Raw genomic sequence first — 23,502 nt, forward strand, 5'->3', positions numbered from 1 at the left:
CTTGGGGGGTCTAGTTTCCAAAATGGGGTCACTTGTGGGGGAGCTCCAATGTTTGGGCACACAGGGACTCTCTAAATGCAACATGGTATCCGCTAACAAATTGAATGGAAAATCGGCTCAAATTGTTAGCGGACGCCACATTGCGTTTGGAGAGCCCCTCTGTGCCCAAACTTTGGAGCTCCCCCACAAGTGACCCCATTTTGGAAACTAGACCCCCCAAGGTACCTTTCTAGATGCATAGTGAGCACTTGGAACCCCCAGGTGCTTCACAAATTGATTCGTAATAATGAAAAAGTGAAAAAAAAAACACTTTTTCATTTTTACGAATTAATTTGTGAAGCACCTAGGGGTTCCAAGTGCTCACTATGCATCTAGATAGGTGCCTTGGGGGGTCTAGTTTCCAAAATGGGGTCACTTGTGGAGGAGCTCCAATGTTTGGGCACACAGGGACTCTCCAAATGCAACATGATATCCGCTAACAATTTGAGCCGACAATTTGTTAGCGGATATCATGTTGCATTTGGAGAGTCCCTGTGTGCCCAAACATTGGAGCTCCCCCACAAGTGACCCCATTTTGGAAACTAGACCCCCCAAGGCACCTATCTAGATTCATAGTGAGCACTTGGAACCCCAGGTGCTTCACAAATTGATTCATAAAAATGAAAAAGTGTTTTTTTTTTCACTTTTTCATTTTTACGAATCAATTTGTGAAGCACCTGGGGGTTCCAAGTGCTCACTATGCATCTAGAAAGGTGCCTTGGGGGGTCTAGTTTCCAAAATGGGGTCACTTGTGGGGGAGCTCCAAAGTTTGGGCACAGAGGGGCTCTCCAAACGCAATGTGGTGTCCGCTAACAATTTGAGCCGATTTTCCATTCAATTTGTTAGCGGATACCATGTTGCATTTAGAGAGTCCCTGTGTGCCCAAACATTGGAGCTCCCCCACAAGTGACCCCATTTTGGAAACTAGACCCCCAAGGCACCTATCTAGATTCATAGTGAGCACTTGGAACCCCAGGTGCTTCACAAATTGATTCATAAAAATGAAAAAGTGTTTTATTTTCACTTTTTCATTTTTACGAATCAATTTGTGAAGCACCTGGGGGTTCTAAGTGCTCACTATGCATCTAGATAGGTGCCTTGGGGGGTCTAGTTTCCAAAATGGGGTCACTTGTGGGGGAGCTCCAATGTTTGGGCACACAGGGGCTCTCCAAACGCAACATGGCGTCCGCTAACAATTTGAGCCGATTTTCCATTCAATTTGTTAGCGGACACCATGTCGCGTTTGGAGAGCCCGTGATGTGCCTAAACAGTGGAGCTCCCCCACAAGTGTCCCCATTTTGGAAACTATACCCCTCAAAGATTTTATTAAGGTGTATAGTGAACATTTTGAACCCAGAGGTACGGCACATTATTTGTTTACATTAGGTCATCATATTGAATAAGTTGTCATTATTCTTGAGCGCAAGTGCTCGCTACTTGAGTTTGCATCGGGTACTCAGGTATGCACCATGTACAGCGTGTGCTCGAGTGACATGCTCGAGTTCCTGCTCCGCATGTTTCACGGTTATTATACACCCAAAAAAAAACATGCGGGGATCGCTCGTGCATGGCAGGCAATCCCCGTAAAGTTTTTTGGCCACGAAGCATATGGGGCAGAGACTCGAGCATGTCACTCAAATACCCACGATACTAAATGCATACCAGAGCACCCGATGCAAACTCAAGTAGCGAGCACTTGCTCTCAACACTAGTCGCCATATCGTCATCTTTTTTTCTTACTTTTGAAAAAAATCCCAACCCCAGCCCTAACCCTAGCACAACCCTAGCCCCAGCACAACCCTAGCCCCAGCACAACCCTAGCCCCAGCACAACCCTAGCCCCAAACCCAGCCCTAACCCTAGCCCAATCCTAACTCAAGAGTTTATTTTTGACGCCGTTCCTTGTGCGGTATAAGTGATTAGACGACTTTATTCTTCGGGTCGGTGTGATTACAGCAATGCCAGAATCATATGGGGTTTTTATGACTGACAGCTGTCACACACTAAAAGACGCATTTTTTGTAAAATCTAGTTTTTGCATCGCCATATTTTGAGAGCTATAATTTTTCCAGATTTTGGCAGACAGTCATGTGACGGCTCGTTTTTTGCAGGATGACTTGACGTTGTTATTGGTGCCATTTTCAGGCACGTGACATTTTTTGATCGCTTTCTATTCCGATTTTTGGGAGGCAGAATAAACAAAAACCAACAATTCAGGAATTGTTTTTTTTTTTTTTTTTTTATTCTGTTCCGCGTGTGGTAAAATTGATGAGGCAGCTTTACTCTTCGGGTCAGTACGTTTACAGCGGTACCACATTTGTATCATTTTTCTATGTTTTGGCGCTTATACACAATAAAAGCTATTTTATAGAAAAAAATATTTTTTAGTATCGCTTTATTCTGAGAGCTATAACTTTTTTATTTTTTGGCTGATGGAGCTGTATGGCGGCTTGTTTTTTGCGGGACGAGATGACGTTTTCAGTGGTATCGTTTTTATTTATATGCGTCTTTTTGATCGCGTGTTATTCCACTTTTTGTTTGGCGGTATGGTGATAAAGCATTGTTTTTTGCTTGTTTTTTTTTTTTTTTTTTTTACCGTGTTCACTGAAGGGGTTAACTAGTGGGACAGTTTTATAGGTCAGGTTGTTCCGGACGCGGCGATACCAAATATGTGTACTTTTATTGTTTTTTTTTATTTTTTTTATAATAATATTTATTGATGGGTACATTATATTTTTATTTTTGGTGTATTATTTTTTTTATTTTTTTATAATATTTTTGCACATTTTTTTTTTTTTTTTTCCACTTTCACACAGTTTATACACTTTATTACTTTGTCCCACTCTGGGACTTTCACTTTTTTTTTTCTGATCGCCTGCATGGCACAGGAATGGAGCACCATCCCTATGCCATGAAGGCTGTCAGAAGTGCACAGTGTGAAGATTGCTTGGAGATGCACTGCGCATGTCCAAGCAATCTTCCTGCTCTCTGGTGACCCGGATGTTGTCATGACGACATCGGGTCGTCATGGCAACACCCGGGAAGCCTTTGCAGACTGCGCTGGAAGCCGGAAGAGGAGGTGAGTATCGCCGATCACCTCCCCTTGCCCCCGCAATGCCGCGATCGACTTCGATCGACTTCGATCGCAGCATCGCGGGGGTTAATGTGCTGGGAGCGGTGCGTGACCGCTCCCTGCACATAGTACCGGGTGTCAGCTGTGACAATCAGCTGACACCCGGCGGCGATCACGCCCGCACAGCCTGTGTGCGCGCGCGATCGCGATGACGTACTAATACGGGTCTGGCTCTTAAGTCCCAGGGCACAGACGCGTATTAGTACGTCAGATGTTATTAAGGGGTTAAAATGTTACGGGTATTCAAAAATGCAGACTCAAGCTAATTTTTGCTAATTTTTTTTCACCACTTAAATGAAAAAATACAAGTTTGGTATCGTGGTAATCGTACTGGCCTGACTGGTCCGGGCATTTGCCGTGCGTAAAGAACGGACATCAGAAAACAGAAATTCATTATTATATATACTTATAGAGGCAGCATTACAATCACTGTTCTGAATTACATGACTTTTCTTATTTAGGACTTACCGGTACATAAATTGAGCTTCGATTTTTGCTCGATATTTTTCAAATTTAAATAACTGCAAAATCCTGAATTGAAGAAATAGAGAGGTTTCCTTATGAATAGCCTGATCTGAAAAACCAATTGTATCAATAGTAAATATTGCCATAACGAGCTAATTAATAAATATAAGGCTTTCTCATTAAAAATGTATGGGAAATGAGAATTGGGGGGTAGATGAAGCTTGTCATAAGAAATCAGAAACGTATATAGACAGAAAATGGGAAATAATACGGACAGACCAGGAGTAGAAGAAACACTTACTCACTCTGAACGCCTACTATAAACTCTCAGAGGAGTTCCGGGTGAGCGGTTGCTTATATATTCCTCATGATGTCATAATATCCAGGCAGAGGTGACGATGGTGAAGATCTTGTGATGTCACAACATTCTAGAATGTGCTTAGGACAAGCCCTGCAGCCAATGCTATTCAATATAATCATGTATAATAAAGTCTATGGAGGGTTTATAATTGATTTTGCTAAATATTAATATTAACATATTAATTACAATTAATATTAATATAAAATAATTAGAACACTTAATATTGAACAGAATTAAGTATGCTTATTTCCCCCTATATACCGTGTATATATAAGGTGTATATATAAATATTCCCCCCTCTATATATCATATGAGCCCCCTATATACCGTAAGAGCCTACACACAGCCCCTATAAACCTTAAGAGCCCCACATAGGCTCCCTATATATAGCATGAGCCCCACATAGCCTTCCTATATACACCATGAGCCCCACATTGCCTCCCTATATAGAGCATGAGCCCCACATAGCTTCCCTATATAGAGCATGAGCCCCACATAGCCTCTCTATATATAGCATGAGCCCCACATAGCCTCTTTATATACAGCATGAGCCCCACATAGCCTCCACATATACAGCATGAGCCCCACATAACCTCTATATACAGCATGAGCCCCACATAGCCTCCACATATACAGCATGAGCCCCACATAGCCTCTATATACAGCATGAGTCCCACATAGCCTCTATATACAGCATGAACCTCACATAGCCTCTATATACAGCATGAACCTCACATAGCCTCTTTATATACAGCATGAGCCCCACATAGCCTCTTTATATACAGCATGAGCCCCACATAGCCTCCACATATACAGCATGAGCCCCACATAACCTCTATATACAGCATGGTCCCCACATAGCCTCCACATATACAGCATGAGCCCCACATAGCCTCCACATATACAGCATGAGCCCCACATAACCTCTATATACAGCATGATCCCCACATAGCCTCCACATATACAGCATGAGCCCCACATAGCCTCTATATACAGCATGAGCCCCACATAGCCTCTATATACAGCATGAGCCCCACATAGCCTCCACATATACAGCATAAGCCCCACATAGCCTCTATATACAGCATGAGTCCCACATAGCTTCCCCATATACAGCATGAGCTCCACATAGCCTCCTATTTACAGTATAAGCCCCCACATAGCCTCCCCATGTCCAGCCTGAGCCCCACATAGCCTCTCCATGTCCAGCATGAAAAATTGTTGTCTATTTCTTGCGACTGAACATATGGGCTTCTTATTACGGTAGGGGCATATTGTTGTCCTCTCCTTGCCCCGAATTATCAGCACTGCTGCACTTTATTTGTCTAGAACGGCTTTTTGAGCTAATACTTTTACATCCTATCAACGTACTCACTCATTGGTACATTTGACTTAGTTGTCCATATCAGTGCACTATATTTATTTTTGCATTTCCCTTGTTTTTGCTTTTTTGCTTGACTGATGCATTATACACTGCTTGGAGGAGGGAGCGTCAGCAGACACATCCACCTCCATCATTCTGTGCATGTGGTCGGCCAGGCAGTACAGGTGCTGATGGGCGGAGGTGGGCAATAACACGACTGCCGGTATCCATCAATCTTTGATGACTTTTTTATGTACAGTCATATGAAAAAGTTTGGGCACCCCTATTAATCTTAAGCTTAATATTTTCTTAAAATTGGTGTTTTTGCAACAGCTATTTCAGTTTGATATATGTAATAACTGTTGGACACAGTAATGTTTCTGCCTTGAAATGAGGTTTATTGTACTAACAGAAAATGTGCAATCTGCATTCAAACAAAATTTGACAGGTGCATAAGTATGGGCACCCTTATCATTTTCTTGTTTTAAATACTCCTACCTACTTTTTACTGACTTACTAAAGCACTTTTTTTTGTTTTGTAACCTCATTGAGCTTTGAACTTCAGAGCCAGGTGTATGCAATCATGAGAAAAGCTACTTAAAGTAGCCACTTGCAAGTTGTTCTCCTGTTTGAATCTCCTCTGAAGAGTGGCATCATGGGCTCCTCAAAACAACTGTCAAATGATCTGAAAACAAAGATTATTCAACATAGTTGTTCAGGGGAAGGATACAAAAAGCTGTCTCAGAGATTTAATCTGTCAGTTTCCACTGTGAGGAACATAGTAAGGAAATGGAAGAACACAGGGACAGTTCTTGTTAAGGCCAGAAATGGCAGGCCAAGGAAAACATCAGAAAGGCAGAGAAGAAGAATTGTGAGATCAATCAAGGACAATCCTCAGACCACCTCCAGAGAGCTGCAGTATCAACTTCCTGCAGATGTTGTCACTGTGCATCGGTCAACTATACAACGCACTTTGCACAAGGAGAAGCTGTATGGGAGAGTGATGCGAAAGAAGCCGTTTCTGCAAGCACGCCACAAACAGAGTCGGCTGAGGTATGCAAAAGCACATTTGGAGAAGCCAATTTCTTTTTGGAAGAAGGTCCTGTGGACTGATGAAACAAAGATTGAGTTGTTTGGTCATACAAAAAGGCGTTATGCATGGCGGCAAAAAAACACAGCATTCCAAGAAAAACACTTGCTACCCACAGTAAAATTTGGTGGAGGTTCCATCATGCTTTGGGGCTGTGTGGCCAATGCCGGAACCGGGAATCTTGTTAAAGTTGAGGGACGCATGGATTCCACTCAGTATCAGCAGATTCTTGACAATAATGTTCAAGAATCAGTGATAAAGTTGAAGTTACGCAGGGGATGGATCTTTCAGCAAGACAATGATCCAAAACACCGCTCCAAATCTACTCAGGCATTCATGCAGAGGAACAATTACAATGTTCTGGAATGGCCATCCCAGTCCCCAGACCTGAACATCATTGAACATCTGTGGGATCATTTGAAGAGGGCTGTCCATGCTCGGCGACCATCAAACTTAACTGAACTGGAATTGTTTTGTAAAGAGGAATGGTCAAAAATACCTTCATCCAGGATCCAGGAACTCATTAAAAGCTACAGGAAGCGACTAGAGGCTGTTATTTTTGCAAAAGGAGGATCTACTAAATATTAATGTCACTTTTCTGGTGGGGTGCCCATACTTATGCACCTGTCAAATTTTCTTTGAATGCAGATTGCACATTTTCTGTTAGTACAATAAACCTCATTTCAAGGCAGAAACATTACTGTGTCCAACAGTTATTACATATATCAAACTGAAATAGCTGTTGCAAAAACACCAATTTTTATAAAACAATAAGCTTAAGATTAATAGGGGTGCCCAAACTTTTTCATATAACTGTATGTGTATGTCTGTTTAAGGGTAAAAAGGGTTAAGGGAGAGCCGACGTGGAGAGGGGACACCAAATCCATTCGCTAGGGTGTCAACCTCCGCTGCTAAGAAGGCCACGAGTCCAATAGGGAATTCTAGGGATAGCCTGGGTTGTGTCTTTATGTATATTGATAAGGGTACTTTTAGATTTATCTATTAAAAGTTGTTACTGATAGGGGGCGCTGTTAGACTATAACCTAGACCTGCAGCTGATACAATCAGTGAACCAGAAAGGCTGCAAGGGTTAAATACAAATAAGAATAGGGTATCTGCGCTGGTCTTGGTAGGTTAGAGGTACTAAAAAGGTGATGTAGGCAAATAGATAAATAGATAAATATTTTATTAGATAATGAAAGGTATTGGCAAAAAATTTTTTTGGATAAAATTGTTAATTTAAAAAACCATGATGTTGGCTGACCATTTGCAACTAAAAACACAATGGGTAGGGATCTTGCTTGGCGCGTGCTTCAAGAGGTTAATGGGTAGATAGCTTGAGGTAGGTGAGGAGGACCTAGAAGGGAAGGAGAGGGAAGGAGTTAATATAGGCCCTATTAATGAATCAAGACAACGCCTCTATTTTCAACCTGAGCCACTATACCTTAAAACCGGATGAATGTGAATTATTGAACAAGGGCCTGAAATACGCACCAGCATCCCGATTTGATAAATTCGAGGCCTTTATAGGGGTGAAAAAATTCATGTGACAAAAAATAAAAATAACAATAGCATCACCACAACTTCCCCTCATACCACTAATCAGATTCTCCATCATACCACACTAAAAAAGAAATCAAACTTCCATCCTCTGAATGAATATTCGGAGTCAATGGAAGCATTTAAAAAAAACGTGATAGATGACATTTACCGTATAAGTGATAAAAATTGCTCTAAAATCAAACATAACCTTACCAGAGGTGAACGTAAGGCAATTCAAACAATAGCGCAAAACCGGGACCTGGTTATACGCCCGGCAGACAAAGGCGGAGGTATTGTCATTTTGGACTATGCACAATATCATAACGAATGCCTTAGACTCCTAAACGATACACAAACCTATGAATTAATGTCCTTTGACCCAACTCCAAAATATACTATAGAACTGAAGCAACTGCTAAACAAAGGCCTAAGTGAAGGCCTTCTCACTAAAAATGAGTACGAATACATACTTACACCGTATCCTAGAATAGCTGTATTCTACTATCTCCCAAAAATTCATAAGTCATTGATTAACCCACCCGGCAGACCTATTATATCGGGGATTCAAAGTCTAACCTCCAATTTATCGAGATTTATTGACAGTCATCTACAAAACCTAGTCCCCCTCCTGCCAGCTCATCTCAAAGATACAAAACACACTCTACAATTCTTCCTAAAACAACACACCACTGACTAGCCCAGGGGATGGGGATGACTCAGTTACCCGGGCCTTTAGCCTTAAGGAGGTCGCGGTGGTCGGCTCCCGGGCCCATACTCTGGGGTCACTCTTTAAAAAGGCGTTGGTGATTTGTTAAGTTTATAAAAGTTCGTGACGCCACCTATGGTTTCTGATGATATTCACCAGTGCTGCGCAGTCCACTGAGGCCGGTGATAAGGCAGCTAGATGGTATAGCTCCCCACAGGTGGAGCTAGGCCTCAGGGCAGTATAAGAACGGGGATGCAGGACAAGGAGACTCAGCCGAGTCGGAGCAAGAACAGGGACGGACACAAAAGTTACTTCAGTACCTTTTACTGATGGAAATTCAGGCACTCCCCGGAGCACTGTAGGGTGAAGGGTGTATGTCCGGATCCTCCCCAATGAACAGGTTTTGGGCCTCCTGGTTCTTGCTGCTGCGAAATAAGTTTCTGACCTGCCTGGAGCTAGGCCTAACTTTGTCTCTGTCCTGCACTGGCTGACCTTGTGGTAGGCCCTTCTCTTGGAGTGCACGCTCTCGACCTACGGGGCCTATGTGTCTCCTGGCTCTGGTACGTATCAGCACTTTAGCGATCCTGGGGCTTGTAGCTCTCCAGGGATTCTGGTTTATCTTACTGGGTCATGGAGATCCCGGTAAGCTCCGGACCTAGTGTTCGGTAACTGATTCTTCTTCGGGGTGAGCTAATTAAGCTCCTCTGCCCCCTATGAGCTAACTCTCTACTCTTTTGCCTTTGGCCTACTCGGACCCTCAATAGGCTACTCACACTAACGGCAGCGTGCCGCGTTTCACCGATCTTATGGCGCCGGCACACCTAAAGCTCACCTCTCTGAGCTACACGGAGTCTTGATCTGGATAAGCTCCACTGCAGGCTGACCTCTCTAAGGCTTTTACACTGCAGGAACTCTCTCAACAGGTTTGCTCTCTGTCAGTTCCAGTCTAGACTAACTGCTGCCTGGCTCCACCTTCCCTTTTATATCTCCCTAACATTTCTCCCTTTGCATATTCCAGGTGCCTTCTGGGAAAAGCGAAGAGTCTCCTTCAGCTAGAAGATCGTTGGGTACAGCCGGGACCAGCTGCTTGGAAAGCATCGCCAAACCAGGGATTGAAGCTTGAAGAGGACAATTTGCATATTCCAGGTGCCTTCTGGGAAAAGCGAAGAGTCTCCTTCAGCTAGAAGATCGTTGGGTACAGCCGGGACCAGCTGCTTGGAAAGCATCGCCAAACCAGGGATTGAAGCTTGAAGAGGACAATTTGCATATTCCAGGTGCCTTCTGGGAAAAGAGAAGAGTCTCCTTCAGCTAGAAGATCGTTGGGTACAGCATCGCCAAACCGCGATCTTAGGGTATCACAAGAAAGAAGACAGACATCAAGTCAGCAGGGACAAGGAGCAGCATGGCAGATGTGACAACCTACATGGTGAGCTGCAACATGTGCTACATGTTCACAGATCGACCAGAAGCTGAAACCAACTTCACCTGCCAGAAGTGTAGACTACTGGCTCTTTTAGAAGAAAAGGTGCGGGGACTGGAAGAAAGAATTGCGACATTAAAACTCATCAAGGAAAATGAAGACTTCCTGGACAGAACAGAAGCGTCACTACTGGTCACGGAAAGTGAAGGAAGCGAAAGAGAACCTCCAGAGGCAGACAAGTGGAGGCAAGTGACCAAACGAAGCAAGAAGACCATGGAGACACCACCAACCACACAACTGAAAAACAGATTCCAAGGACTTGTGGAGGATGAAGATGGCACACCTAAGGATGAGGCACTACCAGCAAGCAAAAAAGAAAAGAGCACCCAGAAACACCCAGAAGCGACAAGAAAAAGGACAGCCAAGAAGGGAAGAAGAGTGGTGGTGGTGGGAGACTTACTACTGAGAGGAACAGAAGCAGCTGTCTGCAGACTGGACATAACCGCAAGAGAAGTATGCTGCCTCCCAGGGGCGAAGATCAAGGATGTTACCGATAGGATACCGAAGCTCATCAGTTCCAAGGATGTCCACCCATTTCTTCTGATACATGTTGGCACCAATGACACGGCAAAGAAGGACCTACCGACAATTTGCAAGGACTTTGAAGCATTGGGGAAGAAAGTAAAAGAACTGGACGCGCAGGTAGTTTTTTCTTCTATCCTTCCAGTAGACGGGCATGGCGTCAGGAGATGGAACAGGATCCTTGATGTGAACAACTGGCTGAGACGATGGTGCAGACAACAAGGATTTGGATTCCTGGACCACAGTGTGAATTACCTCTATGGCGGACTCCTTGCCAGAGACGGACTACACCTCAACAAACCCGGGAAACACACATTCGCCAGGAGACTCGCAACACTCATCAGGAGGGCGTTAAACTAGAAGAAGAGGGGATGGGAAGAAAAACGCCGGACACAAACATGCAACCAGAGAACATACTAATGAAAGATATGAAGTGCGACAAAGAAGGTCCAAGACAAGATACTTGGAAGGGAGGTAAGAAAATTTCTAATACAATCCACAGGGAGAAGATTGGAACAAATCAAAATCGTGTAAACTGCGTGCTAGCAAATGCCAGAAGCCTGACAAACAAGATGGATGAACTGGAAGCAGAAATATCTACAGGTAACTATGACATAGTGGGAATAACCGAGACATGGTTAGATGAAAGCTATGACTGGGCAGTTAACTTGCAGGGTTACAGTCTGTTTAGAAGGTATCGAAGAAATCGGAAAGGGGGTGGAGTCTGTCTATATGTAAAGACGTGTCTAAAGCCTACAATACGGGAGGATGTATGGGAGGGAAATGAGGAGGTCGAGTCCTTATGGGTGGAGATACATGGGGCAAAAAACAATAATAAAATTATCATAGGAGTCTGTTATAAACCACCAAATATAGCAGAAGCCACGGAAAGTCTATTAATGAGACAAATAGACGAAGTAGCAAAAAATAACGAGGTGATTATTATGGGGGACTTCAACTACCCCTATATAGACTGGGAAACCGAAAGCTGTAGATCTCAGAAAGGAAACAGGTTTCTGTCAATTATCAAAGACAATTATTTGTCACAACTTGTGCAGGAACCAACTAGAGGGACGGCCCTTTTAGACTTAATATTAACTAACAGGCCAGACAGAATATCTGAGGTGCAGGTCGGGGGGCACCTGGGAAATAGTGACCACAACATTATACAATTCCACATGTGCTTCAGTAGGGTGCCCAGCAAGGGAGTCACAAAAACACTGAACTTCAGGAGGGCAAAGTTTGATCAGCTAAGAGATGCCCTTCACCTTATAGACTGGGATAGTATCTTTAGTAATAGGAGCACGGATAGAAAATGGGAAATTTTCAAAACAGTCCTACATAGTCACTGTAGAAGGTACATGCCTTATGGGAATAAAAGGGCTAGGAATAGGAGGAAGCCAATGTGGCTAAATAAGGAAGTCAAGAGGGCAATGAAAAACAAAAAAGGGCTTTCGGTAAACTTAAACAAGAAGGCAGCGAGGAAGCGCTAATATCTTATAGGGAAAAAAACAAAATCTGTAAGAAACAAATAAGAATAGCAAAAGACGAGACAGAGAGACTAATTGCCAAGGAAAGTAAAACGAATCCCAAACTGTTCTTTAACTATTTAAACAGTAAAAGGATTAAAACTGATGGAGTTGGCCCATTGAAAAATAACCTGGGTAAAATCATAGAGGGCGATGAGGGTAAAGCAAACCTACTCAATAGCTTCTTCTCCACTGTTTTCACAAAAGAAAACAATTTATCGGAGGAAATGCAGAGTGATAAAGTAAACCCTCCGCTAAATATCACCCACCTAACCCAGGAGGAAGTTCAGAAACGCCTAAATAATATCAAAATAGACAAGTCACCAGGCCCAGATGGCATACACCCCCGGGTACTAAAAGAATTAAGTAATGTGATAGACAGACCGCTGTATCTTATATTCAAGCACTCTTTATGGACAGGGTCTGTCCCACTAGACTGGCGCCAAGCAAATGTGGTACCAATATTCAAAAAGGGGTCTAAAAGTGACCCTGGGAACTATAGACCAGTCAGCTTAACGTCTGTTGTGGGTAAATTGTTTGAAGGATTTCTTAGAGATGCTATTGTAGAATATCTTAATGATAATAACTATCTAACTCCATATCAACATGGATTCATGAGAGATCGCTCCTGCCAAACAAACCTGATGGCCTTCTACGAGGAGGTGAGCTCACAGCTGGACCGGGGAGAGTCAGTGGATGTTGTATACCTTGACTTCTCCAAAGCGTTTGATACCGTGCCACACAAAAGGTTGGTATATAAAATGAGAATGCTTGGTCTGGGGGATAATGTGTGCAAGTGGGTAAATAGCTGGCTGAGTGATAGAAAGCAGAGGGTGGTTATCAATGGAGTAAGCTCACGGTGTGTCAGGGTTACTAGCGGGGTGCCTCAAGGGTCTGTCTAGGGCCCTATATTATTTAATATATTTATTAATGATCTAGTGGAAGGGTTGCATAGTAAAATAGCAATATTTGCAGATGATACTAAACTTTGTAAAGTAGTTAATACAGATGAGGATAGGGCACAGCTACAGGAGGATTTAGATAAATTGGGGAGTTGGGCCAAAAAATGGCAAATGGGGTTCAATGCCGATAAATGTAAGGTCATGCACATGGGAAAGAAAAACAGCAGTCACCCATACATATTAAATGGGAAACCGTTGGGGAAATCTGACATGGAGAAGGACCTGGGCGTCTTGGTTAATAGCAAATTAAATTGGAGTGCCCAGTGTCAGGCAGCCGCTGCGAAGGCAAATAGAGTCATGGCATGCATCAGAAGAGGAATAGGGGCATATGATGAGAACATTGTTCTTCCTCTGTATAAAGCGCTGGTAAGGCCGCACTTAGAATATTGTGCACAGTTCTGGGCTCCTGTGCTCAGGAAAGACATATTGGAGCTAGAGAGGGCACAAAGGAGGGCGACTAAGGTAATAAAGGGAATGGAGGGACTAGAATACCCAGAGAGTTGTCAAAATTAGGCCTATTTACGTTGGAAAAGAGAAGGCTTAGGGGAGACCTCATAAACATGTATAAATACATCAGGGGGCAGTACAGAGATCTCTCCCATGACCTGTTTATACCAGGGATGGTGACAAAGATGAGGGGGCACACTATGTGTCTGGAGGAAAGGAGGTTCCTGCACCAGCATAGAAGGGGATTCTTTACGGTCAGAGCCGTGAGACTCTGGAACTCTCTGGGAGAGGAAGTGGTGATATCCAACTCACTTAATGAGTTCAAGAGAGGCCTGGACGCCTTTCTTGAGAACAATAAAATTACATATTATGCTTAGTGATAGTTAATTAATCCAGGGATTTAATCTGACTGCCAGATTGGAGTTGGGAAGTGAATTTTTCCTCAATGATGTAAATTGGCCTATACCGCATGTTTTTTTTTTGCCTTCCCCTGGATCAACGCTGCGGAATAGCTGCAGTGCACAAGAAATAGGCTGAACTGGATGGACGCTTGTCTTTTTTCAGCCTTATAAACTATGTAACTATGTATACATATCTCTCTGATTTAAAAGCATAAAAATTCAAATTTTGAAAATTGTGTAATTTTTAAAATTTTCGCCAAATTTCCGATTTTTTTTACAAATAAACGCAAGTCATATTGAAGTTTTACCACTATCATGAAGTACAATATGTAAAGTAAAAAACAATCTCAGAATCAGGGGGATCCGTTGAAGCGTTCTAGAGTAATTACCTCATAAAGTGACAGTGGTCAGAATTGTAAAAATTGGCCCGGTCATTAACGTGCAAACCGCCTTCGGGGGTAAAGGGTTTAAACAATGCAGGTGAAAATAAGGACTATAATGACTTTGTAAGTGAAGCTTTGGGTTTTGTTTTATCCCATAACACGTTTACATTTCTGGACAAGTGGTTCCTTCAGAAGGCTGGAACTGCAATGGGTACCCCTGTGGCATGTGTTTTTGCCAACTTATTCTTGGCTTTTTTTGAAGATAAATAGGTCACCACTACCTCAAACCCATATATTAGACCAGTGTTTCCCAAACCCCATCCTCACGGCCAGGGCCGGCTCCAGGTTTTTCTGGGCCCTGGGCGAAAGAGTCTCAGTGGGCCCTTTTAATACATACCACGATTCATGATGCACAGATACCGCAGAGAAATAAATATATATATATATATATATATAGTGCAATGCAAAGATTTCACTTCTTACATTACATGAGCGATATCTATTGTAAATTCCACAATAGCTCAGAAACCAGCAAATCGCTCCACACAGAATACTGGCCCCCATATAAGGCTCCATACGGAATACTGGCCCCCATATAAGGCTCCATACGAAATACTGGGCCCCATATAAGGCTCCATACAGAATACTGGCCCCCATATAACGCTCCATACAGGATACTGGTCCCCTTATAAAGCTCCATACAGGATACTGGCCCCCATATAATGCTCCATATAGGATACTGGTCACCTTATAACGCTCCATACAGGATACTGGCCCCCATATAATGCTGCATGCAGGCTGTTACCCCCCACATAACGCCCCACACAGGCTGTCCCCCCCCTTATAATGCTCCATGCAGGCTGTTACCCCCACATAATGCCCCATACAGGCTGTCCCCCCCCTTATAATGCTCCATGCAGGCTGTTCCCCCCACATAATGCACTATGCAGGCTGTCCCCCCCCCCCTTATAATGCCCCATGCAGACTGTTCCCCACTTTATAATGCCCCATGCAGGCTGTCACCCCTCCTCTTTATAATGCCTCATGCAGGATGTACCCCCCCTCTTTATAAGGCCCCATGTAGGATGTCACCCCCCCTCTTTATAATGCCCCATGCAGGATGTCACCCCCTCTCTTTATAATGCCCCATGCAGGATGTACCCCCCCTCTTTATAAGGCCTCATGCAGGATGTACCCCCCTCTTTATAAGGCCTCATGCAGGATATCACCCCCTCTCTCTATAATACCCCATGCAGGATGTCACCCCCCCCTCTCTTTATAATGCCCCATGCAGGATGTCACCCCCCTCACTTTATAATGCCCCATGCAGCATGTACCCCCCTCTCTCTATAATGCCCCATACAGGATGTCACCCCCCTCTCTTTATAATGCCCCATGCAGGATGTCACCCCCCCTCTCTTTATAATGCCCCATGCAGGATGTCACCCCCCCTCTCTTTATAATGCCCCATGCAGGATGTCACCCCCCTCTCTTTATAATGCCCCATGCAGGATGCCCTCCCCCCTCTCTTTATAATGCCCCATGAAGGATGTCACCCCCCTCTCTTTATAATGCCCCATGCAGGATGTCACCCCCCTCTCTTTATAATGCCCCATGCAGGATGTCACCCCCCCTCTCTTTATAATGCCCCATGAAGGATGTCACCCCCCCTCTCTTTATAATGCCCCATGCAGGATGTCACCCACCCATATTATGCCCCATGCCTCCATACATTAAAAAAAAATAAAAAATCAAATACTCACCTCCCTCCTCCTCACCTGCTGCCCGCTACTCGGATCCGGACTCCAGCGTTGCTGGCGTCGTCCCGCACTGCGCTCCCTGTGACGGCTCAGGGGAGCGCGCGGTGGAAAGAAGTCACGGCGCCCTCTGACCTGACACGTCACAGGGAGCGCAGAGCAGGAAGACAGCGGATCTGCGGAGGCATGGGGAGAGGTAAGTATCCGGCTGCCGGGGCCCTGAGCAAGCGGTGGAGAAGGGCAGGTGCTGACACTGCTCTCCTCCGCCCATAGCCCAGCGGGGTGCACGACCGCCAGTGGGCCCCCCTGCCTGCTCAGGGCCCCGGCACTTGCCCGGGTGCGCCGGGTGCTGACGCCGGCCCTGCTCATGGCCCCCCACAGGTCATGTTTTCAGGATCTCCTTAGTATTACACAGGTGAGAGAATTCCTGATGCCTTGATGATACTTCAATCACTTGTGTAATACTAAGGAGATCCTGAAAACATGACCTGTGGGGGGCCGGAAACACTGTATTAGACACATTCGTGCGTATCTCCAGTATGTAGATGATGTGTTTATTGGATGGGCGGGCACTAATGCACAGTTTTTTTTTCTTTTGTTCCTTATCTGAATTAAATTAATGTTCAAAATATGAAATTTACTGCAAATTGTGGAGGAACTCATTAGAATATTTCAACGTCAAAATAAATATGTAGCATACCTGGTGGCTTTCTGGCATAGGGCACCATCTCTCACTATGCAAGATCGCAAACTTGTTCATCAGTCCAGTCTGCTAGCCTGGCTTCTTTCCATGCTGTCTGTTTGTCTCTGTTCTAACTGCTTAGGGCGGCGGCCCGGTCACTTCCTGTTTCTTGTAGCTGCTGTGGGCACACCCCTTATGCGTCCTCAGCCTATTGCTGTTAGTCACTGGATATTTAAACCAGCTTCACCTGGTAGCTGATGCCTGAGCAACGCTTTCATTCAGTGTGCTGCCTTACTCTGAATGTGCCAGGTCCTGTTCTGTTCTTGTCTGTTTCCACCACTCTGGGGACTGTATTCCCAGACTGGCTCCTGTATCTCCTTCAGTAGCAGTTCCTGTCTGAACTGTATCCTAGCCTGTTCGTTCCGCTTTCTAGGGGCTGCATACCTAGACCTGTTGTCTGTGTTTTCTTGCCTGTCTGTCCGCCTTCCTGGAGTCTGTATTTCCAGGCCAGTCTGAACACGCTCCTAGCCTGTTCGTTCCGCCTTTTCTGGGGGCCGCATACCCAGACTCGCTCCTGTATCTTGCTGCAGTGTCAGTTTCACACGCCCCCGGAAGAAGCAAGCGGGCGAAACGAGCATCGGGGTGAAGGGGGATAGCGTCCTGCTCAGTGGCTGTTATTTTCCTGTAAGGCTCATTTTTTCACCTCACCTTGGACCAGGTATTTAACATGGCTTATATTTTTCTATGTAAGGGTCTTTTTGTGCCACTACAAATGAGTATAGTATTATAATAAAGCTGCAGATATATTTTTGCATCACCTATTTAGCCAATTTAAGGGTCTTTTGTATTGGGGATGATAATTTGAAGGGGTAGTATCCCCTCTGTAACTATATTTCCCCTTTAGATTACCTTTGTTAAGCATTCCCATGGGTCGATTAGCTATATTTCATTGCAGCTTTTTTATGCCATTTATATCAATTTGGATGATTGGAGCCTAATATATTATTAAAACTGAGGGCAGATTGCTATCCCCCTCTTTTTCTACTGGGTACTCTGTTGTGACATTTTTAATTAAGTATTGTTATTATGTAGTCAGATTGTGATATTTTAATTGCATTAATAAAAATTATGTTTTTATATTTATGGTTCTCTTCTTTTCTGCACTTCTATATAGTGTGGAGGTGGTAATTTGTGGATTTGTTTGAAGAGCTTTCTTTATTTACCATATCCAAGCAGTTGATATTAAGTGTTAGTTTCTGTCTGAACACTCAGTTCCTGTCTGAACTGTCTCCTACCTGTTACCTGTCTTTCTCTATGTCCGTACCTTCCCTTTCTCCTGCATTGTCTGAACCAGCACTTGGCTTTACCTTGGCTCGTTCCTGTATTTTGTTGCAGTAACAGTTCCTGTCTGAACTGTCTCCTAACCTGCTTCCTGTTTTTCTCTATGTCCGTACCTTCCCTTTTTCTGCAGAGTCTGAACCTGCACCTAACTCCTACTCGTTGTCGCTGTACTTCCGTTTGTGAGTTTAGAGTCCACTCACTACTTCATTGCAAGTATCTTGTGTGTATCTGGTTCTTCCTTTCCCTTCCAGTCTGTTCCGTGTGAACAGAGGCCTGTCCCCTCTGCTCTACCTTGCTCACCGCACCGGCGGTTCTTGCCTGCTCTGCCTTGCTCACCGCACCGGCGGTTCTTGCCTGCTCTGCCTTGCTCACCGCTCCGGCGGTTCTTGCCTGCTCTGCCTTGCTCACCGCTCCGGCGGTTCTTGCCTGCTCTGCCTTGCTCACCGCTCCGGCGGTTCTTGCCTGCTCTGCCTTGCTCACCGCTCCGGCGGTTCTTGCCTGCTCTGCCTTGCTCACCGCTCCGGCGGTTCTTGCCTGCTGTGCCTTGCTCATCACTCCGGCGGTTCTTGCCTGCTGTGCCTTGCTCACCGCTCCGGCGGTTCTTGCCTGCTGTGCCTTGCTCACCGCTCCGGCGGTTCTTGCCTGCTGTGCCTTGCTCACCGCTCCGCCGGTTCTTGCCTGCTGTGCCTTGCTCACCGCTCCGGCGGTTCTTGCCTGCTGTGCCTTGCTCACCGCTCCGGCGGTTCTTGCCTGCTGTGCCTTGCTCACCGCTCCGGCGGTTCTTGCCTGCTGTGCCTTGCTCACCGCTCCGCCGGTTCTTGTCTGCTGTGCCTTGCTCACCGCTCTGCCGGTTCTTGCCTGCTGTGCCTTTGCTCGCCGCTCCAGGCGGTCTCGCCTGCTGTGCCTTTGCTCGCCGCTCCAGGCGGTCTCGCTCTGCTGTGCCTTTGCTCGCCGCTCCAGGCGGTCTCGCTCTGCTGTGCCTTTGCTCGCCGCTCCAGGCGGTCTCGCTCTGCTGTGCCTTTGCTCGCCTCTCCAGGCGGTCTCGCTCTGCTGTGCCTTTGCTCGCCGCTCCAGGCGGTCTCGCTCTGCTGTGCCTTTGCTCGCCGCTCCAGGCAGTCTCGCTCTGCTGTGCCTTAGCTCGCCGCTCCAGGCGGTCTCGCTCTGCTCTGCCTTTGCTCGCTGCTCCAGGTGGTCTCGCTCTGCTCTGCCTTTGCTCACCGCTCCAGGTGGTCTCGCTCTGCTCTGCCTTTGCTCACCGCTCCAGGCAGTCTCGCTCTGCTCTGCCTTTGCTCACCGCTCCAGGCGGTCTCGCTCTGCTCTACTCTTGTTCACCGCTCCGGCGGTCTCGCTCTGCTCTGCTTGTCTACCGCATCTGCGGCTCTGTTCCTGGGTCCCAGTCTGTACTGGACCTTATCCAGCCTGTGCTCCAACCTGCTAGTGCCTCCCTGTCAGCACTCCAGCCGTGCTTGCCAGTACCCCCTGCCTGCATACCAGTCGTGCTTACCAGTGCCTGCCTGTCTGCATACCAGACGTGCCTGCCTATACCCACCAGTCAGTGTGCCAGCCTAACCTGCCTGTTCCTGGATTCTCCGGTGTGGGTCAACAGCCGTGTCCGGGGTCTGACCTGGTATAGCACCTGGTCCCTCTGCTCGGTTCCTCCCTGGTGCACAGGCATCGTATGCCGTCGTGCGACCTTGGTCGGATCGGGTAGATACTTAGTTACGCCCCTCCAGGCACTCTCCGGTTCATGGCCCAGAGGAATCACTAAACACGCACACGCCAGTTAGTCCGGGCGTGTGCATAACAAAACATACAGGAAGGAAAAATAGTTACAGAAATGCATAAAAAAACACTGTAACAAATTTGCTGTTACATTATAACAGTGCACATCCACAGCACACAAAGAGATGGCTCCTTACAGTCAATTCCTGAGATTAAGAAAGATCAATAACAATGATGACACATTTTCCAGACAAGCAAATGAACTCAAAAATAATTTTCTTAGTCGAGGTTATAAATTACCCCTACTAAATGAACAGACCGAGTCTGTAAAAAAACTCAAAAAGATTTATTAAAACAGAAAGATAAGAAAAAGCAGAGTACTGTAGAGAGGTTAACTTAACTGTCAAACACAAAGCAATGGATAAGGTGATCCATACAGCTATAAGACAAAACGGACACCTGATCGAAAGTGACAAAGAGCTAAACGAGAAAGCCAATAATAAACCCCTATTTTCATGTAGAAGTAGTAAATTGGGAGATTTAATAGTCAGAAACAGAACTGAACACAATACAGGTAACTGGCTAGAGACACTTCAGATGCGGCAGCTGCTCGTTCTGCCACCTGCAGATCACAGATAAAAGCTTCCGCTTAGGACCATTGACCTGACATGTGAAGGACTTTGTGTCATGTAGAACTAAGCATGTGGTATACGTCATCTTCCCATGTAAATTCTATAACAAAGGTAAAACTATAAGACCTCTGTTTATCTGATCTAGAGAACATTATCGCTCTATAATTACTGGAAAGGGAGCTCCTCCACTTAGACGACACATGCATGATTATCATAATGCTGATCCGAAGTGTTTTGCAGGAATAGAAAAGGTCAAGGTCCCTCCACAATTTGGAAATCTTCATGTGTTATTATTAAAACAAGAAGCAAGGTGGATTCTTAATTCTGCAGCCCAGGGTAAGGTAATAGGACCCCTAACCCATCCCCCCGCCTAGGTTGGTCAGGTATCATGTTCTGATGACCACTTCCATTAAAATTGTTACCTTTTCCCAAAAAAAATACCAGCAGAACTTAAATATGTGGTGTACTTTGGGCTGAGGCTTAATAGTGATTGCAATTTCAGAGTTAGAGTCCCTGGGTTACCGCGACAGAGAGGGGCCAGAAGACTGCGGTGTCTGGTTTCATGTACTTCTGCACTGGTTAAAAGTACTTCACCATCATATTCAAAAGTGCATTTTTTTCCTTGCTAGCAGTGCAAGGGTTAATCTGTTCAGCTGAAGCACCCGGAGCTTTCCTACCTGGACTGTCTCAGCTGTTCAGTGTTGGCCCTCCCCTCTGATATATAAGCTCACCTCTGACACTTAGGTAATGCCAGTGTTAGTTCTTACTGCCTTGGTTCTGGAGTTGGCAGTAGTAGTGGACAACTCCTTTAAGAAGATACAATTTTCAGTTAAAACATTTCTAACATTCTGAACGTGAAAAAGGCTTCTTCCCAGTGTGACTTCTCTGGTGACTAAGAAGGCATGTTTTCTTCACAAAACATTTTCCACATTATGAACATGAAAATGGCTTCTCCCCTGTGTGAATTCTCTGGTGTCTATTAAGATGCGCTTTCAGTTTAAAACATTTTCCACATTCTGAACAGGAAAAAGGCTTCTCCCCTGTGTGACTTTTCTGGTGTGTAACAAGATTTGATTTATGGTTAAAACATTTCCCACATTCTGAACATGAAAATGGCTTCTCCCCTGTGTGAGTTCGCTGATGTGCGATAAGATTTGATTTTGCTGTAAAATATTTCCCACATTCTGAACATGAAAAAGGCTTCTCCCCTGTGTGAGTTATTTGGTGTCTATTAAGATGTGCTTTCAGGTTAAAATATTTCCCACATTCTGAACAGGAAAAAGGCTTCTCCCCTGTGTGAATTCTCTGGTGTCTATTAAGATGTGCTCTCAGGTTAAAACATTTCCCACATTCTGAACATGAAAAAGGCTTCTCCCCTGTGTGAATTCTCTGGTGTCTATTAAGATGTGCTCTCAGGTTAAAACATTTCCCACATTCTGAACAGCAAAAACGCTTCTCCCCTGTGTGAAGTCTCTGGTGTGTAACAAGACTTGATTTATGGTTAAAATATTTCCCACATTCTGAACAGGAAAAAGGCTTCTCCCCTGTGTGAGTTTTCTGGTGCTTAACGAAATCTGATTTCTGGTTAAAACATCTCCCACACTTGGAACATGCAAATCTATTCTCTGTCGTGTGAATTTTTTGATGTTTAAGAATAGACTTTTTGAGGGGAAAACTATTTCCATATTCTGAATGTGAAAATGACTTCTTTGCTTTAGGAGCAGTTTGTTTTTTAATGCTTATTTTGTGACTTTGATTTTCCTTCGTAGTCGGTAATAAATCAGAAGACAGGATCTGTTTCAAAGGATCAGATGACAGATCTTTGCTGTGAAGGGATGATGGTATATCTGGAGTAATGGCATTCACTTCAATTGTATCCTGTGGGATCTCAAGATCATCTGATTTAAAAATTGAAGATGTCAGCTGTCCCTCTGATCTCCTGGTACAGTCATCTGCCAAGAATAAAACCAATTATTATTTTAGAATAAAATATCCTTGAATTTTATATTTTTGAACATTTCTACTTAAACTGTCTGTAAAAATGGCAAGTTATATAAAATATTGAATTATTCATCAAGACAATGACAGTTCACAGTCTAATAGAAAACCTCATAGCATGAACCAGTGGAGCGTGGTGTCCAACTGATTGTTCATTCTGCCTCCCAAATATGGAATAAAAAGCCACCAAACAATGTTATGTAGGCGAAAATAATACCAATAAAAACTTCTACTCATCTCACAAAAAACAAGTCCCCACTCAGGTCCATCATCTGTCAATGGAAAAACAGAGGTTTCCACATTATTAGTGGCTCAAAGGCTCTTGAAAGGTAACATGGCTTCCATAAACCAATCCAGCAATATCCGCTCTCCCAAAGTCAGATCTCCCCCTCGCTTCTGAGCCTTGCAGTGTGCCCAAACCACATTTATCATCCATGTATTTGGCATTACTATAGTGAGAAGAACCCACTTAATTTACGGTGTGTGTCTCCTGGAGCACAATCTGGGCACTATGTGTTGGGTAATGAAATTATACATTTGTAATTTTCACTCTCCAACATCCACTGTGTGCTAATTTTCGGAAAGTGGATGTGGAATCAAAATAGTCCCTACTCCTATAGATTAATTCACTGAGAGTTATAATTTCCAAAATGGAGTCACTTATGTGGATTTCTACTGCTCTGGTTTTCTGACATTTTGTCATATTAGGGCTTCTGCAAAAGGTGTGTACCATCTTCTCTGGGATCTGCTCCCCCGACGTCTGCTTCTCTCACCTCCTTATTCATCCTGCAGGCGGCGCTGGTAATGGAGGAGACATCAGAACCAGAAGCTCTGGGTGATGCAGGTTCTGTCCAGCCCTTGGCTCCCTGCTTGTGTATTTGCTTTCTGTTGTGACCTCGGCCCGTTTACTAACTACTCTTGTGTCTTCTGATTTAGTATTTTCTCTGC

At 44.7% G+C, this 23,502-nt stretch overlaps 1 protein-coding gene across 1 annotated transcript in view; it reads right to left on the reverse strand.

Annotated features, from left to right (window-relative positions):
* LOC141224344 (uncharacterized) overlaps nucleotides 1-23,502 on the reverse strand; it is an 859,055-nt gene that overhangs the window by 703,795 nt on the left and 131,758 nt on the right. The window lies entirely within an intron of this gene.

Source organism: Phyllobates terribilis, unplaced genomic scaffold (genome assembly GCF_046119375.1).
Source record: "Phyllobates terribilis strain yellow unplaced genomic scaffold, ASM4611937v1 Scaffold_391__1_contigs__length_1789467, whole genome shotgun sequence".
In the NCBI taxonomy this organism is placed as follows: Eukaryota; Metazoa; Chordata; class Amphibia; order Anura; family Dendrobatidae; genus Phyllobates; species Phyllobates terribilis.